Source organism: Aptenodytes forsteri, unplaced genomic scaffold (genome assembly GCF_000699145.1).
Source record: "Aptenodytes forsteri isolate BGI_AS27 unplaced genomic scaffold, ASM69914v1 Scaffold47, whole genome shotgun sequence".
Taxonomy (NCBI): Eukaryota; Metazoa; Chordata; class Aves; order Sphenisciformes; family Spheniscidae; genus Aptenodytes; species Aptenodytes forsteri.
This window is the reverse complement of record NW_008794731.1, coordinates 3,020,002-3,026,051: the sequence shown is the minus strand read 5'-3', so window position 1 is coordinate 3,026,051 and position 6,050 is coordinate 3,020,002. Positions and strand designations below refer to the sequence as shown.

Sequence of the window (6,050 nt, the reverse complement as noted above, 5' to 3'; positions counted from 1 at the left end):
TTATCATCTCTTCCTTTGCTGTCCTATTAAACTGTCTTTATCTCAACCCATGGGTTTTACTTTTTTTTTCCGATTCTCTCCCCCATCCCACCGGGGAGGGGAGGGTGAGCGAGCGGCTGGGGGGTGGTCAGTTGCCGACTGGGGTTAAACCACGACAGGCCCTTAGTGCAGCTTTTTCCCATATGTTTTAAAATGAACATTTCTTGCCAATATTTTCAGGTTTATTGTAGCTTCCTTCTGCCTCAGGCAAGGAAAAACAACAGGACACAATGACAGCATATTATTGGAAGTTACATGATAAGTTCTAAATAGATATAATTAGCATGTGACCCAGAAGAGACCTGCATATAATTAATATTGAAATATGGTGCATGCATTATATAGGAAAACATATTGTGTATTCAGAGCGGAATGTTTGGAGAATGGAGGTCTGTCTGTAAATGGCTTGTCATTTTTTCATTTTAATCGAAATTGAAATTTCTGCACTTGAAGAAATACAGAATGATCATTAAAAAAGCTTGGACTTTAGAAATGACACCACCTGCTTCCTTTTCCTCTTTTTTATTGTGACAGTGGGAAAAAATCCTTAAATCTTCAACCGGGGAAATGTGCACTAATGGGGAAACAGACCTCTGAGGAGCTAGCAGACTGACAAGCTGTTCAGGAGCATGAGGCTTTTCAGCAAATAACATCCACTTCTCTAGGAGTTTTTGGTAGATTACATCATATCTAGAAGTCCATACTTATTCGAACCCAGCAAAGTGAATGAGTAACAGATACATAATGAGCATCCATGAAAAAGGGAAAGAACATCTCAGATATAAGTTGAAGATTAAGAGGGGTAAAGCCACCAGTGAGCTGTGAATGTGCTGCCTTCTGAGTGACATTCAGTTCGTATCACACAGCAGCTCATTACGCAGTCTGTTTATACCAGAGGGAAACAAATATGATTAGTCCTTTCATGAAAAAGGGAAAGAACATCTCAGATATAAGTTGAAGATTAAGAGGGGTAAAGCCACCAGTGAGCTGTGAATGTGCTGCCTTCTGAGTGACATTCAGTTCGTATCACACAGCAGCTCATTACGCAGTCTGTTTATACCAGAGGGAAACAAATATGAAAGTTAGTCCCTTATATTTCACATTAAATGCAGAGTTCAAGGGAACTGAAAGACTTCATTACGGAATCTGATACCACCCTTTGTATTTTGCTGGGTCCTATTTTAAGTAAACTGAATAATTTTAGTGGGTTTTTTAAAGACTTTATATAAAATATTTAATTAACATTTATTCTGCAACTTTGGAAGCTGAAGCTTTGGATCCAGGATATAATTTTTTATCAGAAGGAATAAATATAAAACAGATGTTAAGCAGCGGCAATAAATTTCATCTTAATTGTAACTCCAGAGATGACTTTCTCACCGAAACACATTTTTTTCCTCTCTGTAGCTTTAATTCTCAGCTCTGTAATTGACACAGCGCACTGTCCAGCTATACTTCTGGTTATATTAGTTCTTCCAGTTATATTTTTGCACAAAGTTAAATGCAATTCATAGTCACATTTTCAAGTAGTAGTCTTCACAAACAGACTAGGTCATGGCTTAGTAGTTGCAAATTCAACATTTTGGATTTTGTGGCAATTCTGTCGGATAAGGTTGTCGCTACAGAAGGTATCTGGCATTTTTGTTCTTAAAATCTCATGTGTGTGATTGTATAATAGACTAAAGGATGGCCGGTGTCTGCAGGCAGACTCTCTCGCGTTGTGACCTTGCTAGATTTCCTCAGTTAAATGAAGTTTGATTTGAAGCAGAGCTGAATAGAAGCTCTTTAAGGTAAACCCACATTGCTGTGGAAAGTGCTGTCAGTGCGTTACAGTCTAGCACTTTCCTGTGAGTTAGTGCTTGGGACTGATGTGTCTCTGGGTTTTGAGCCACTGCCCAATACAAAATTGAGCTTTCAAATGTGAGTTCATTAAAGATAGCGTAACAATGTTCACAGAAGTGGCATAATTGGACCTAATAGTTTGTTTCACCATGTTTCATGTGTTCTGAATGTTTTCTTCAATTAATAATTATTCTGCGTTATTCTTTCCCTTTGCTAAATAGTTGTTTAGTATTATGGTTGAAAACAATGAAATTCTTCCTTTACTGTGATTTGCAACCAATTAGTTCTGGGCAATGGGTTGCCCATGAAAACTCCTGACATGTCTCATGGCCAGAAGAAATAAAAAAATAAAACAAACTGAGGTTATTATAGAGCAAATTATAGACTTCTGCACAATATTGCTCAGTATCGTTGCCTCTTGGCAAGCAAAGCTCTGGATGGCTACCCTAGAAAAAGCTGAACTGCCTCGTGTGTGGTTTATTTACATTAAATGCTTTTAGAATGAATCTGGTACAGATGCAAAAGACTGCAGAGGAGGTTACAAACAGAGAGATCTAGAAAAAAAAGGCAGAGTGACAAAGGTTCATTGTGCTGGTCATAATGATAATTGAACTTATCTTGAAATGTTTATTAATTGAGTATTCAAGCTGCTTGAATCTCCACATTTTCATGCTTTCCATTATATGACAAAATGCAATTTTTTTTTTTAATTGCTGTGGAATGTCTTATTAGCTTTATTTCCAGGACTGTCCTGTTGTTATTCAGTGCTGAAAGCAAACAGTTCATCTTTGGCCTACAATGCACAACATGGACCTTCAGACCTCAGTGAAGACAGGCATGTTAATACGTGAAGAGAAATGTTTCCTAGGCCAGTGTTTCATCCACAGCACAACTGTGCAGATTTTTATGATGCTTTGGTAAGTGATTAAGCAAAGAAAATTATATTTCAATCCAACCACACTGAAATCAACGGAACCATTAAACTGGACTACTGAACTGGTTGCTCGGACTGGACTATTCCTGAAGACCACCAAACTTCTAGCAATTCTCTGTTTTTAATTCCAAAAAATGTGTGGATACTGCAGATCGTTTACAAAACGTATTGTTAAACGAAAAGTACAGTGGCCTCTCAGTTTCCCTGATTTCTCTAGCATTTAAATAGTCCGCTCCTTTCTCCTCTTTTGTTGTTAAAGAGTAAGCTCCAAATAAGGATATCTGTCAGTCAATATTGCAAGTGTTTTTATTTTACCCTTTTCCAACAGTGAATACCATTTTTAAGTTGTTACAAGATACTAGTTGTATACAAAATAATGCTTCTGATCGTAAAATTGCCAGTTACACGTAGTAATTCCTTCATTGACTGTCAGACCTGTCATGTTGCAGAAAGGTAGGTCAGTTGAATTGGTTATTAATGGATCTATTCAAAAATAAGCATTTAGGGTTTGTTTCCACCAAAAAAAAGGACTGGCTGCATCATTTATCCGTGGTGAGTAATGCCTTTATCCTTTTTAGCTGATTAATAAACTGTGATCCCTATAACAGTAATTTCAGGATCATGCCATTATTTGCTAATTCTTCATTTCTTCATTTCTTAAGAAAATATTAAAATTGCAGTTGGCCACAGCAGGACAGGCCCATGCATCATTGAAGAAACCAGTAATTTATGATGCATTTGGAAATCTATATTAACATTCCAGGCTATAATGAAGTTTCATATTGAACAAGGTCAGGCCTGATTGTATGATTAAATAATTTGAAAATGTTATTAAAAGTTTGCATTTCTCTTCAGATTTTGAGCATGACTATTTTACTTTGGGGCACTCCATTAATCAAACCCACATAGGCTTTGTTGGGTCATGTTCATTCCATCGCCTATTTATGCAGACATGTAGTGATCAGATTAAACAAGCTGCAGAGGGGTTATAAAGTTTTCACAAGTTTTTGTTGGGGCTTTTTTCTTCAAACCTGGAAATTAGGTACATATCAGTTGTTGTGGCCAGGTATTTTTCATGCTTGGGCCATCACACTGTAAAAGCTAATGACTTATACCTCAACCAGTTACCTGTATCTTCTGAACAGATATTCTTCTGTTATGCTTCCAATTAATCTTCCATTTTTACCAAGATCTCAGGGTACAGAGCTGGTAGTTCCAGTCCTCATCGATCCTCATTATGGTAGCATCCAGTCCTTCAGAACCTGATGGATTTATCCTGATGCCACCTCGCAGCGCTGCAACCCCTGTTTGCACATGGAGAAGCAAACTACTGAGCTCAGAGGACAGATCTGGGATTTCTCAGGGCTTCTGGGGCAGAGGGGCTGGTTAAACTCAAGTCTCCTAAATCTCTTGCTTGAACCCCTAATCGGTGTTTTGGGAAATATGTAGAAACATTTTGCATGTTAATGAAGTGCTGTTTGGTAATGGATGACACCTACAAATATGGGATTTGAGCATAGGAGCTTTTTTCAATGGGCTTTTTTCCTGTGATTGAGACATCAGTCTCTATGGCCCCTTAAACATGAACTGGGGTACAATATATTAACACTTTACGTACTTTTAATTGAATAGGACTGTTACTGAGTTTGCCGGTTGCGAACCCCCATCAATATCCACATTTCTTGTGTGGAAATCTGTGAAACTGAATCCCTCCTGCAAAATTACACTAAGCCATCTTTCATCCTGCTGCTTAGCAAGGACCTTTGGTCCTTGTTTCTCGCCTCTTTTCCTCAGCTATAGCACTTGTCGGTTTGTATTATGCATACTTGTAAATAACAGAAAATGAAAAAAGGTATTATCCAGGTAGAAAGTCATGGAAGTTTTACAATGTGGGCTTTGAATAATCTCAATTGATAATTACAGTGTTAAATTTAGTGTGTGTGTATAAATGTATATATGTATTACATATATTTTTATATATATGTATTTATATAAATATATATATAAAAAACATTGTAAACATTTCCTTTTCCAGTAACAGCTAAGCTCCAGTACTGGAAGATATAGCAGGTTTTGCCATTGATATCAACAGTGTTGGATCATGCCAAGAGGACAAAATAAAAAATAAAACTGTCATGTATGTTTTGTTCCCTGAATTTACTTTCTTTTTCTTCGGTGGTAGAGCTGGCCATCCTCCTTGAGAAGTCAAAGCACCTAATGAGGAAAGAGATCCTTAAGTGAACGCTATTGTTCAAGTCAGTCCTGCAGTTGAGAAGGATGGGAAGACTGCATGCAAAAAATATAGCAGCTCTGACTTTTCCCAGAAAGCTTGTCAAGAAAAAAAAGATCTTCAGAGCTGGTATTTTTGCACTACGTATTTAGCATTCACAACAAACTCATAATGCCAAAAAAAATGGATTGTGATCTGAATGGAATGAATTGTGGAGCTTTGAAAGCTGAATGGCCAGTTCCCTGCCCTGTTCTCCTCTCTCTGTAAAGGTAATGAAGGTTAACCTGAGCAATCAGATAGGGATTCCTTTGTATAATTGAATTTCTGATGGCTTTAATCCACCCACCAATGGTTTATTCCATAAAAAGCATGGAGCAGAAAGGAAATGCCTGGAGAATTCAGCAATACAGAGCCAACAGAATGGTTCCAGGTGCTGTGAACAGGAGCAGGCTTCCAGCTGTTGTAACTGTCATTGCAGACCAAATTCTCTGTCCCCAAGTCCCAAGGAAAATACCGGTGGTGCGACACACCAGACACAGCTGAGGGGGATTTGCTGTAGTTGTGGATCTACAAGTTTTGTTCTCCTTTTAACACTCTGAACTGTAAAATAATAAATGTGCATTTGCAGACTGTTATCTGTGGGCCTTGCCAGAGATATGTCATCTGATTATGCATGTAGGTAGCATTTAACATAATCTGCCCTGACACATTCATAAGATAAGACAAAAATAATATTTTATCACCATGCAGTAACAGCCTCTTATCAAACTCCAAAGTCTTAATTAGGGATTTCTCTCCAGGTCCCCACTTGTCTGATGACCATATAAATGTCTAAATTAGATAATTAGTATAGTCCATACTGCATGATAGTATACAGCAATTTAAAGCCCCAGGCAGTGAGCCCAACAGAAGCATTTCCCTTTTATATTTCTAGGAATTTTGCTAAATATGTGCATCTAGAAGTTCCTCTTACGATATTGATTCTACCTTTTAACTTCTTTATAG

General features: G+C 37.7%; 1 long non-coding RNA gene across 1 annotated transcript in view; it reads left to right on the top strand.

Moving 5' to 3' along the window:
• The window catches only part of LOC103894512, a 12,375-nt gene extending 7,445 nt beyond the window's left edge, over positions 1-4,930 (top strand). Inside the window, exon 3 of the long non-coding RNA XR_657308.2 lies at positions 4,851-4,930. This is a non-coding gene — a long non-coding RNA (uncharacterized LOC103894512). The remainder of the gene's footprint in view (positions 1-4,850) is intronic.
• The last annotated feature ends 1,120 nt before the right edge of the window (positions 4,931-6,050 follow it).